Raw genomic sequence first — 12,784 nt, forward strand, 5'->3', positions numbered from 1 at the left:
AGCTTCAAGTTTTTAGGTGTCCAAACCACCACCAGTTTGTCCTGGTCCCTCCATGTGGATGCTATAGTTAAGAAAGTCCACCAACACCTTTACTTTTTCAGGGGGCTAAGGAAATTTGGCATGTCCCCTACGATTCTCATCAACTTTTAAAGATGCATCGTAAAAAGCATTCTTTGTGATGGTATCACAGCTGGGTATGGCTGTTGCACAAAGGGTCATGAACGAAACCCAGTCCATCACGCAAACCAGCCTCCCATACATTGACTCTATCTACACTTCCTGCTGCCTTGGAAAAACAGCCAGCATAATTAAGATCCACATGTAGACCCCGGACATTCTCTCTCCCACCACCTTCCATTGGGATAAAGATACAAACGTCTAAGGGCATGTACCAATCAACTCAAGAACAGCTTCTTCCCTGCTGTCATCAGATTTTTGAATGGACCTACCTCGAACTAAGTAGATCTTTCTCTGCGCCCTGGCTATGACTGTAACACTACATTCTGCACTCTCTCAATTCCTTCCCTATGAATGGTATGCTTTGTATAGCGCGCAAGAAACAATACCTATCACTGTACACTAATACACATGACAATGAATCAAATATGGTCAAATTTGAGGAAAATTGATAGAATTCACCACAGCGAATACAGTTGCTCAGAATCAGAGCAACAGAGGAACCATTGAGAGTTCATTTTGCTTGTTATCTGTGGGAATTTCAAGCTTATTTATGTGTGGCAGCAAATCGATGTTGGCATAAGAACAAAGATTATTAGAGAAACAAGATTTACTGTAGCTTGCACTGTGTCTCTATCACTGTCACAGTGTCACAAGGCAGCTGTTTAGTTGATGGTGAATGCTGCACTTTATCCTGATTTATATCCGACAGGAATTTCTGAAGCTGTACAGAAAGCAGTGACGAGGCGTTTTCCCAGTGTTTTATGGATTAACTGCATTTTGTTGATGACTGTATCTGGCAGTGGGAGAAATAGTGTGCAATGAATGACATTAGCTTTACTTCAAACCTTCAGAAATAAATGAGGACTCTGCTTCTATCAATCCGATCAGAAAAGTGCTTTAAGTATTTGATTTAATTTTATTATTGTCACATGTATTAGTATACAGTGAAAAGTATTATTTCTTGTGCGCTACAGACAAAGCATACCGTTCATAGAGAAAGAAAGGAGAGAGTGCAGCATGTAGTATTACAGTCATGGCTAGGATGTAGAGAAAGATCAGCTCAGTGCGAGATAGATCCATTCAAAAGTCTGACAGCAGCAGGGAAGAAGCTGTTCTTGAGTCGGTTGGTACGTGATCTCAGACTTTAGTATCTTTTTCCCGAGGGAAGAAGATGGAAGAGAGAATGTTTGGGCTGCAGGGGATCCTTAATTATGCCGGCTGCTTTGCTGAGGCAGCGGGAAGTGTAGACAGAGTCAATGGATGGGAGGCTGGTTTGCGTGATGGATTGGGCTACATTCACAACCTTTTTTTGTGGCATCTTGAAAGCTGTCCATAGGATGCTGTCTCGTGTGCAGACACGATGGGCCAAATGGCCACCTCATGCGCTGTTGTGAATTTGAAATGTGAATGGTGGTTTAGTTTTGAAAGTGATTTATTATTGTCACGTATTGGTATACAGTGAAGTGTTTCTTGTGCACTATACAGGCAAAGTATACCATTCGTAGAGAAGGAAAGGAGAGGTTGCAGAATGTAGTGTTACAGCCATACTAAACTGTAGAGAAAGATCAGCTTAATATAAGGTACATCTGTTCAAAAGTCTAATGGCAGTAAGGGAAGATGGGGATATACAAGATTGATCAAAACCAATGATCTTGTATCCATGATCATGAGCTAGCATTCTCAAGTGGAAACGCCAGTGTGATGGAGAGGATGAAGGGATAGTGATGTGAAACAGTGTTCCTTGGCACAAAGCTCATCCAGAGGCAGACAAGTGTGAAACCACAGACTGAGGTGTATATGTTGATCTGATGTAGAAGATGGCCTCATTTTTTTTTGGCCCCGATGTTCATGTTTCTATGTGTACTTGGTGTTTAAATCGATCCTCCGTTTTCTCATCCACAATGTGCTACATCTATCAGTGGCCACCTACAATGGATGTTGCCCTAATAACAGGGTGCAAGGCATCGTGGGGCGGCACAGTAGTTAGCACTGCTGCCTCACAGCGTCAGGGACTCGGGGGTTCGATTCCCAGATTGGAAGTTTGCACGTTCTCCCCATGTCTGCATGGGTTTCCTCTGGATGCTCCGGTTTTCCTCCCACAGCCTGAAAGACGTGCTGGGCTGTGCTAAATTCTCCCTCAGTGTACCTGAACAGGCGCTGGAGTGTGACGACTCGGGGCATTTCACAATAACCTCATTAATGTAACCTACTTGTGACACTAATAAATGAACTTTTTACCTTTAAGAATCAAGCAGGTGATGCAGGCTGTGATGTAGAGATGCCTGGGAGTTTAAGACGTCCCCACACACACACCCTGTACAGTGAACAACAGAGATAACAACCAGCCACTTTTGAGCTCTGTGTATAAGTCTGGGGGCACTTAGGAAGGTTTCAAAGGTTGATTTGTACGTTGGCATCTGTGGTGATTTTGATGTAAGTAACGCCTACTCACCAAGAGCTTGAATACTTCACTCAACAGATGAATTGCAGTCAAATACTTATTGTCCAGTTCTCAAAATTCTATTCTATTCAACAAAATAGTTGAATTCTGTTCATTAAAGGAACCAATAGATTCTTCTTGAGGGCCATTAGGGATGGGGTAGCCAATGCAGTCCTTGCCAGGGATAAACACATTAAGAAGTCTGACAACACCAGGTTTAAGTCCAACTGATTTATTTGATAGTAAACTCACAAGCTTTCGGGGTTTGCCCCTTCGTCAGATTCACCTGACCCAAACCCCAAAAGCTTGCGAGTTTACTATCAAATAAATCAGTTGGACTTAAACCTGGTGTTGTGAGACTTGTTACAGTGTTTACCCCAGTCCAATGCCGGCATCTCCACATCTTGCCAGGGATACCCACATCCCACAAAAGAATTTTTAAAAAATCACAGCTTTTGAATTGAAGCTCACTGGGAAAAAAAAATTCAGTGAAGGTCTTGCAGTTTGTAATAAATAACGATTGCAAAGTTATCCTATCAGAAATATACGAGGAGATAAGAACTTTGCAACAATAAAACAGAAACAGAAAATGCTGGAAAATCTCAGCAGGCTTGACAGCATTTTTGGAGAGAGAACCGAGCCAAGGTTTCACGTCTGGATGACTCTCTGTCGGTGCTGGCTCTATTCTCTCTCCACAGATGCTGTCAGACCTGCTGAGATTTTCCAGTGTTTTTTGTTTGTTTCAGATACCAGCATCTGCAGTATTTTGCTTTTATTTACCTTTGGCAATATTTAAAGTGTACCTGTGATTGTACCGAGTGAGCCCACCAGTGTCACCCTGTAATCGTCTAGGTGGCAGCAGTGCTTTTGTTCAGCAAATGCCCGGTCGCTATTGAGTTTAATGATGCTGTAGCTACGTTAACCTGCAGCCACACCCCAGACGTTGGATGGATTGGGCACGCTAAATTGCCCCTTAGTGTCCAAAGGGTGTAGGTTAGGGGGATTAGCGGGGTAAATATGTGGGGTTATGGGGATAGGGCGGAGGGTTGGGTGGGCCTGCGTATGATGCTCTGTCAGATAGTCGGTGCAGACTTGATGGGCTGAATGGCTTCCTTCTGCACTGTAGGGATTCCATGATTCTAAGTGCTAGCTTGCTGTTTTAAGCGCTGGGGATGGCAGAGCAGCCCAGTTGTCCCAGGAGTTTGAGATGACGTAATTAATGGTGTAAGTCACCATAGAAGCCCTACAAGGAGGCTGTTCGGCCCAATGAGTCTGCACTGACAACAATCCCACCCCAGGCCCTATCCTCACAACTCCACGAATCCCTCTAACCTACACACCCTGGGACACTAAGGACAACTTAGCATGGCCAATCAAACTAACCCGCACATCTTTCAGAGTGTGGGAGGAAACCAGAACAGTCGGTGGAAACCCCCACAGAACACGGGGAGAATTTGCAAACTGAGCACAGACAGTGACCCAAGACTGGAGTTGAACCCGGATCCCTGAAACTGAGAGGCAGCAATGCTAACCACTGTGCTACCCCGTCACATTTGCAGTAATTTCCTGGAAATGTTGAGCTGTAATATCAGCCGCATACAATAAGTGAGCCGTCAATGGTGCACATCTCCAGAAAATTATGTGTCAGCATTTTGCTAGCTGGCTTTGGAGACTAGCAAGGAAAGTGGAAAGGTTGCAAAAGGCAGAGAAACTTTTGAGGATCATCTTGTGACAGTTGGAAGGCTCCTTTAAGTCTTGGCAAGTATTTGAAGTTCCTGTTAGTCAGAATTGGTTATCACATGCTTCAGCTGCCTTCAAAGAAAGATCTTGATGGTTGACACTCACCCGCCCCTTTTGAGTTGAAACGTAATTTGTGTAAACACGAGATGTAGCTCTAGTTTAGCTGTGAAGAGTAACCCCAGCCTGTCCGGAGGAATTCGGAGGAGAACATTTATCGACAAACTGCAGCCCTTCAATCTCACTGGGGCTGAGACCCAGCAATCTATTTTCTTCTTGCTCTCATTAAGGTGAGAGATGCTAAAGCTGTGAAATTAGTCCTGGCCCAATTTCAGGCACTCGGTGGTGCCAAGTGCTTCCAGATTAGCTCTAATGCAACTAAATGGTGAGTAAAGAGATTCAGCAACGTGCGTCATTAGCTTCAGCTTGCAGAGGGACCCTGTACTGTAGCACTGTCATGTTTATTCACTTCCCACTTGAGTCGCCCTGTGCCCTGACCGAGATCACCAATTTGTGATGCGCACGAGGACCGTTCTGCAGCGTGGGCCCGCGCTCACTGGGAACCAGATCGCTGCTGTTCAATTTCTTTGTCCAAAGGCAGGTCGGACTCGGAGCATGGCGAAGCTCACGGCCTCGCAGAGCCAAGGGCCTGGGTCCCTGATGTGCAGGTTAGGGGCGGCACAGCAGTTAGCACTGCTGCCTCTCAGAACCAGAGACCTGGGTTTCATTCTGGCCATGGGTGTCTGTCTGTGTGGAGTTTGCACATTTTCCCTGTGTCTGCGTGGGCTTCCTTCCACTGTCCAAAGATGTGCGGGATTGGCCATGCTAAATTGCCCCTTAGTGTCCCAAAATGTGTAGGTGAGAGGGATTAGCAGGGTACATATGTGGGGATACAGGGATCGGACCTGGATGGGATGCTGTGTTGGTGTGCACTCAATGGGCCAAATATCTCTCTCTGCACTGTAAGGATTCTATGATCAGCCATGCTAAATTTCCTCTTGGTGATCAAAGATGTTCAGGTTGGGAGGATGAACCATGGTAAATGCATAGGGGGGACAGGGCAGAGGGAAGGGCCTGGGTAAGATGCTCTGTCAAAAGATTCAGTGCAGGCATAATAGGCAGGGTGGCCTCTTCCTGCAGCGTAAGGATTCCATGATTCCACCACTGGTAGGAAGCAGCTTCCAAATCCATCCCAACTAGAACAGGAATTGAGCCCTGTGCTGTCAGCACCAATCTGATCCACACTGGCTATCCAGCTATCCCCAAAGTGACTGCTGTGGCATCCTAAACAATTGATGCCAGCGTTGGACTGGGGTAAGCACAGTAAGAAGTATCACAACACCAGGTTAAAGTCCAACAGGTTTATTTGGCACTAGCTTTGGGAGTCCGAAAGCTAGTGCCAAATAAACCTGTTGGACTTTAACCTGGTGTTGTGAGACTCCTGACTATCCTAAGCATTTACATATATGCTGGAAACTGGAACTATGGACAGTGCTGGTAGAGGCTCCAACATTCTTTCCATCACATGTCTCTTCCAGTCTTGTTGCTTGATATCGGAAGGATTTGGATTGGTCTGCAACCTGTTTGGTCAAGTTATGAACACACCTTCCTTGGCCATCAAACGCTGGGTTGGAACTCAAACCCAGAGCTTTCTGGCTCAGAGGCTGGGATTCTTGCTACTGCGCCACAAGTCCTCCTCAGAAGGAGATTTCAGACTCCCCAAAACCATCTCAAACACACCCTTGGCAGCCAGTAGGCAGGAAGCTTTTTGAGCCATTATTTGAATCCTGAACCCAGAGGTGAAGGCCGATGCCTGACTCTCTGTGCTGCACCTGCAAACTGGGTGGTGCGCTCAGTCACTTAGCCGTAAAATACCCACTAATGTTTCCTAAGAAAGTTGGTCCTGTGATGTAATCCATACAGAAGCAATATAATAAAACATAACATTTATTATGAATAACACACTTACTGTTTACTTAGTCTAGCATTGCAGTTTGAACAATAGTAAAATATCTGGAGTTTAGAAGGATGAGGGGGGATCTTATAGAGACGTATAAGATAATGAAGGGGATAGATAGAGTAGAGGTAGAGATATTCTTCCCACTTAGAAAGGACAGCAGGACTAGAGGTCACAGCCTCAAGATAAGAGGGGGCAGTTTAGAACGGAGTTGAGGAGGAACTTCTTCAGTCAAAGGGTGGTGAATCTCTGGAATTCTCTGCCCGTTGAAGTGGTGGAGGCTACCTTGCTAAATATATTTAAGACACGGGTAGATAGGTTTTTGCTAGACAAGGAAATTAAGGGTTATGGGGAGAAAGTGGGAAAGTAGAACTGATCCACTTCAGATCAGCCATCATCTTATTGAATGGCGGGGCAGGCTCGAAGGGCTAGATGGCCTACTCCTGCTCCTATTTCTTGTCTGGTTATTCTGGTCGTGAACAATGGGAAGTCTGATTGTAAAAATATCAGCACTTTTACTGGGCCGTGCACTTTTTGTGAGCATGACTTTCCTCCTTGTCAGAAGTTACACCTTCCTCGGGTACCAGACAATGTGCATCTAGTCCTCACGCTGACACTCATCAATAACTGACTACAGAAGCAGCCAAACTGCCTCTGATTTTTCAGCCTCCCTCCTCCAAAGCCTTTCACTTCTACCTGGACTTCATGCAAGACGCATATCTAAACTGCCTTTCAATAAATGCCACAATCCTGTTGTCCGGTGTGGGGTGGGGTGCGAGAGGGTTGGATTTTAATCACATGGATAGGGTTGGAGAAGTTGGGGTCGTTCTCCCTGGAGAAAAGGCAGTTGAGGGGAGATTTGATAGTGCGCAAAGGTTTAGTTCAGGAAAACCCACCAATGCCTCTACTTTCTCAGGAGGCTAAGGAAATTCAGTATGTCTGCTACCAATCTCTCCAACTTTGACAGATGCACCATAAAAAGCATCCTTTCTGGTTATATCACAGCTTGGTATGGTTCCTGCTCTGTCCGAGACTGCAAGAAACTGCAAAAGGTTGTGAATGGAACCCAATCCATCACACAAACCAGTCTCCCATCCATTGACTCTGTCTACACTTCCCACTGCCTCAGCAAAGCAGCCAACATAACTAAGAACTCCGCGCACCCCGGGCATTCTCTGTTCCACTTTCTTCCATCGGGGAAAAGGATATAAAAGTCAGAGATCACGTATCAACTGACTCGAGAACAGCTTCTTCCTGCTGTCATCAGACTTTTGGATAGATCTACCATTACATTAAGTTGGTCTTTCTCTACACACTAGCTATGACTGTAACACTCAATTCTGCATCCTTTCCTTTCATAAGAATGTAAGAACATAACAAATAGGAGTGGGAGTCAGCCATCTAGCCCTTCGAGCCTGCCCCGCCATTCAATAAGATCATGGCTGATCTGAAGTGGATCAGTTCCACTTTCCTGCTTTCTCCCATAACCCTTTCCTTCTCTATGAACGATATGCTTTGTCTGTAGACTGCACAAGAAACAATACTTTTCACTGTACCAATGTATATAATAAATCAAAATCAATTACTAGGGACATATAGATTTATGGTTTTGGGCAAGAGATGCAAGGGATATGAGGAACTTTTTAATGCAGTGTGGGCAGCAAGTTGGCACAGTGGTTAGATCCGTTGCCTCACAGTGCCAGGACCCGGGTTCAATTCCCGGTTTGGATCATTGTCTGTGTAGAGTCTGCACTTTCCCCCCTGTCTGCATGGGTTTCCTCCAGGTGCTCCAGTTTCCCCCCATATTCCAGAGGTGTGCAGGCTAGGTGGATTGGTCATGATAAATTGCCCCATGGTGTCAAGAGGTCCAGCTAAGGTAAAGATCTGGGGAGAAGGCATGGGTGGGATTGTGATCAGTGCAGACCCGATGGGCCAAAAGGTCACCTCCTGAACTACAGGATTTTACCCATTACCCATGAACTGCAGTAAAATGGGGGGACGGGACTGTGAATATTGTTTGAGGTCTGGTATGTACTCATTTGGCCAAATGGCCTCCTCCTGTGCCATGAGCAACTAGAGGTTTCTGAATTCCAGGGAAGCACCCAGTGGATAAGACAGTCAACATGACTCCCAGCCAAGTCCCTCACCTTTCCCAACACAGGAACTTTCTCCTTAGCTACGGCTCCATGGCTGCTAGCAATCTCAGCCAAGTTGCCATTCTCCAGTGTTGAAGACCAGGCAGGTTAGCTGTGAAAGGCATCGTAATTAAATCCAACTTGTCTTTGTGACATTTCCATTCATATGTTATCCAGGAGGAAGGAAAAAGTAGGACACCCTGGTTGATCTCACTTTATCCCCCCTGCCCCCTGACTTTGTAGAATCCCTTCAGTGCAGAAGGAGGCTATTTGGCCCATTGAGCCTATACTGGCAGTAATCCCACCCAGGCCTTATCGCCGTAACTCCACATATTTATCCTGCTAATCCCCCTGACACTAGGGCCAATCCACTGAACCTGCACATCTTTGGAGTGTGGGAGGAAACCGGGGGAATGTCACTCAGACACTTCAATACAACAAGATTTGGGTGAAGGTAGAAATAAAGGCTAAATGGTTCTTCACAAAACATTGAAACTCCTAATTTCACTGAGCCTTTGCTCAAATCAGCTTTTAAAAAGAAATACTTATATTGGTGGCTGAAGTTTTCACCATGCAGCAAACCAGATGACAAGTTAGCTGTGTATACAAGTTATACTGACGGCCGTCCCAGCCTGGATTGACTCACTGACACGACAGCTGTGGTGTTACTCAAGGAAAATAAATAAGACGGTGATAGCTGGTGTGATATTTAAAAACTTCAAAAAAAAAATTCTTCTCAAGAGGCCGCATGTGTGTGTGTGTTGGAGCCAAGAGGGCAACTGTGTGTTTACTATTTTGGTTGCGATAAGTCACTTGTTGCCGTGTCTCGTCAGCTGTATATGCGGAGTGTGGCAAATGTTAGTCTGCGTCACATGAAGGGAGTCGCTGCTGTAGCCTTTGCTTTGACCTGAGAGATTTGGATCTCATTCGGGCTGTTAGATCGTGAGCAGAGAGAAGCCCTTGTTTTTTTTTTTGACACAAACTAAGGGTGTCGGGTGAATCGAGCCATGCGGATAGGATGTCAGAGGGTGGATACGACAGCTATTCTTGCCGCAGTGCCATACCTCACTTCTGCCGATAACCGTTTGCCCTGCAAGAGCCTTCAAGAGCACACTTCTACCATGCTGGACAAGACCAGGAAAATCAAGTCGGTCTTGTCTGAAATTCTGTCCGTCACCGGCCACGACACGTGGAATGGACAGTGCTGCGCTGATGGTGCTCGTCCCAGTTACCAGGGATTAAAGGAAGGTTAGCTTGCTGCTGCTTTGGGGGAAAATAGCTACAAGTGGGATGTGTTGTGTACCATGCCATCTGTAGCTGTGGTGACTGACGTGCCTAACTTTGATTTGGTTTATTATTGTCACACGTATTGGGATGCAGTGAATAGTATTGTTTCTTGCACGCTGCACAGACAAACTACACCATTCATAGGGCACATAGGGGAAGAGAAAAGGAGAGAGTGCAGAATGCAGTGTTACAGTCATTGCTAGGGTGTAGAGAAAGATCAGCTTCATATAGGATAGGTCCATTCAAAAGTCTGGTGGCAGCAGGGAAGAAGCTGTTCTTGTGTCAGTTGGTACGTGATCTCAGACTTCTGTATCTTTTTCCTGATGGATGAAGGTGGAAGAGAGAATGTCCGGGGTGTGTGGGGTCCTTCATTATGCTGGCTGCTTTTCTGAGGCAGCGGGAGGTGTAGACAGGATGGGAGGCTGGTTTGTGTGATGGATTGGAGCACAGCCATACCAAGCTGTGATACAACCAGAAAGAATGCTTTCTACAATGCATCTGTAGAAGTTGCTGAGAGTTGTAGCAGACAGGCCAAATTTACTTAGCCTCCTGAGAAAGCAGAGGCGTTGGTGGGCTCCCTTAACTATAGCATCGACATGGAGGGACCAGGACGGAGTGTGGGTGATCTGGACACCTAAAACCCAAAGCTCTTGACTATTTCCAAATTTGCTGTCAGATTAATTGTTTTTGAATTTCTTTCTGAGCTATAAAGAAACTGTTTGTGGTTTGAAGGCTTGTTTACATTTCCAAGGTAACTTCTAGTACACACTTCTGAATTGGGGATCATTACAGAACTATTCTTGAAGAATATTTCACTGGGTTTACCCGTGGCAGATTAAATTCAGCGCCCGAGTATTGAATATAATGGGGGAACATGGGTGACCAGTGTAACTGAGTGATGATAGTCAGGTCAAACCAGTGGAGTACTGTCCTGTAACTGCGTGGGTTCCTCCGGGTGCTCTGTTTTTTTTCCCACAGTCCAAAGATGTGCAGGTTATGTTGATTGGCCGTGCTAAATCGCCCCTTGATGTCGGGGGATTAACAGGATAAATATGTAGGATTATGGGGATAGGGCCTAGGTGGGATTGTGGTTGCGTGCGACTTGTCCTGGGACCCGTGAAGTATTTTTGTAAAATACCTCTGGATTGCCACTAGATTTCAGCTGTGATGGAAAATGGTAATGTTGATATAAAAACTTAGAACAAAAGAGAGGTTGAAAATGAGGTATTACCAATTGTGCCCAAAGTGGAAGCTTCAACCCATGATCCATGGAGAAGCATTTCTGAAGCTGCTGGTTTGGGTATTGTTGTATCTGCTGGGCAATAGACTCTGAGCTGGTCTTAATCATGGCGACCATGAAATCATCACTGACTGTTGTTTAAAAATAAAATCCGGTTCACTGAACTCCTTTAGGGAAGAAAATCTGATGTCCTTTCCCCATTTGGCCTACATGCAGTGTCTGAGCCACAGCAAAGTGGTTGAGACTCTTAACTGCCCTCCTGCAGTGACTGAGTTCAAAAGAAATTAGGGATGGGTAACAGATGCTGATCTTGTCAACGAGGCCCACATCCCATGAAAGATCCTCGGAACCTTCTCCTTCATGGCTGACGTTCTACCTCAAGCTTTCCTGCCCAACCCCCTCATAATATACAAAAAACCTACTCAGATCTGTCTGCCATGCACTCAGTGACTGAGTACCCTCAGCTCTCAGGCATAGACCGTTCAAAAGATCCACAATAGTTTGAATGAAGAAGTTTCTCCTCATCAGCCAATTGGGCTCAAGGCCTTATTCTGAGACTGTGACCCCTAATTCTTTATCACTATTACCCTGCAAATTATTTCTCTTCAGATACACTTCCATCTTGGCTTAGAGATAAACTGTTGACTTTAATTAATTAATTCCTTTACAAATGCCTTCCGTAATTGTCACTGGATTTCTGCTCCTCCTGTTACTGGTCATTGAGTCCTGTATATTTGGGTTAGAACTGAAGAAGCCCTGGTGTTTAGCTAGTCCTCAGCAGCAGCTCCATGCCCCAAGCAGCCTGGAAGACCAGTTGCTGACTTCCTGTCATTTCTGCCACTCTGACCCTGGAGAAGATGCCACAATGAATTAAGATGTGTTACTTAAGATTAAAACATAGAAACGTAGATGATAGGAGCAGGAGGAGGCCCTTTGGCCCTTCAGGCCTGCTCTGCCATTCATTACGATCATGGCTGATTGCCCAACTCCTAATCCTGATTTCTCCCCATAACTTTTGATCCCATTCACCCCAAGTGCTATATCTAGCTGCCTCTTGAATACATTCAATATTTTGAAATTAACTACTTCTTGTAGTAATGAATTCCAGAGGCTCAACACACTTTAGGTGAAGAAATGTCTCCTCACCACGGTCTACCTTGAATCCTCAGACTACAAGCCCTGACCCTGGACGCCCCCACCATTGAGAACATCCTCCCTGCATCTACCTTGTGTATTCCTGTTAGAATTTTTTAAGTCCCTATAAAACTCCCCCCCTCATTTGTATGAACCCCAGGAAAACAATCCTAACCTAGTCAATCTTTCCTCATGTATCAGTCCCGCCATCCTGGAATCAGCCTGGTAAACCTTCACTCCCTCGAGATCAAGAACATCCTTCCTCAGAAAAGGAGACCAAAACTGCACACAATACTCTAGGTGTGGCCTCACCAAGGCCCTGTATAATTGCAACAACGCATCCCTGCTCCTATGCTCGAAACCTCTCACAATGAAGGCCAACATACCATTTGCCGCCTTCACCGTCTGCTGCACCTGCACGCTTACCTTCAGTGACTGGTGCACAAGGACACCCAGATCCCTCTGCACACTTCCGTCTCCCAATTTACATCCATTTGGGTAGTAATCTGAAAATACTTGTTTTTACTTCCAAAATGAACAACCTCTCATTTATCCAAATTATACTGCGTCTGCCCACTCATCCAGCCTGTCATAGAAACACTAGAGTGCAGAAAGAGGCCATCTGGCCCATTGAGTTTGCACTGACCACAATCCCACCCAGGCCCTACCCCCAT

General features: G+C 45.5%; 1 protein-coding gene across 3 annotated transcripts in view; it reads left to right on the forward strand.

Moving 5' to 3' along the window:
• LOC145361486 (myocardin-related transcription factor A-like) overlaps positions 1 to 12,784 on the forward strand; it is a 239,758-nt gene that overhangs the window by 93,395 nt on the left and 133,579 nt on the right. The window contains exon 1 of one of the 3 annotated variants that reach the window (XM_080217299.1): positions 9,619 to 9,697. The exons of the other annotated variants lie outside the window; for them this stretch is intronic. The gene's annotated coding sequence lies outside the window, so the exon portion shown is untranslated. Of the gene's footprint in view, positions 1 to 9,618; positions 9,698 to 12,784 lie in introns of those variants that run through there. 3 annotated transcript variants of the gene reach the window in all.

The sequence above is a fragment of the Carcharhinus amblyrhynchos genome, chromosome 35 (genome assembly GCF_965287045.1).
Source record: "Carcharhinus amblyrhynchos chromosome 35, sCarAmb.v2.hapA, whole genome shotgun sequence".
Taxonomy (NCBI): Eukaryota; Metazoa; Chordata; class Chondrichthyes; order Carcharhiniformes; family Carcharhinidae; genus Carcharhinus; species Carcharhinus amblyrhynchos.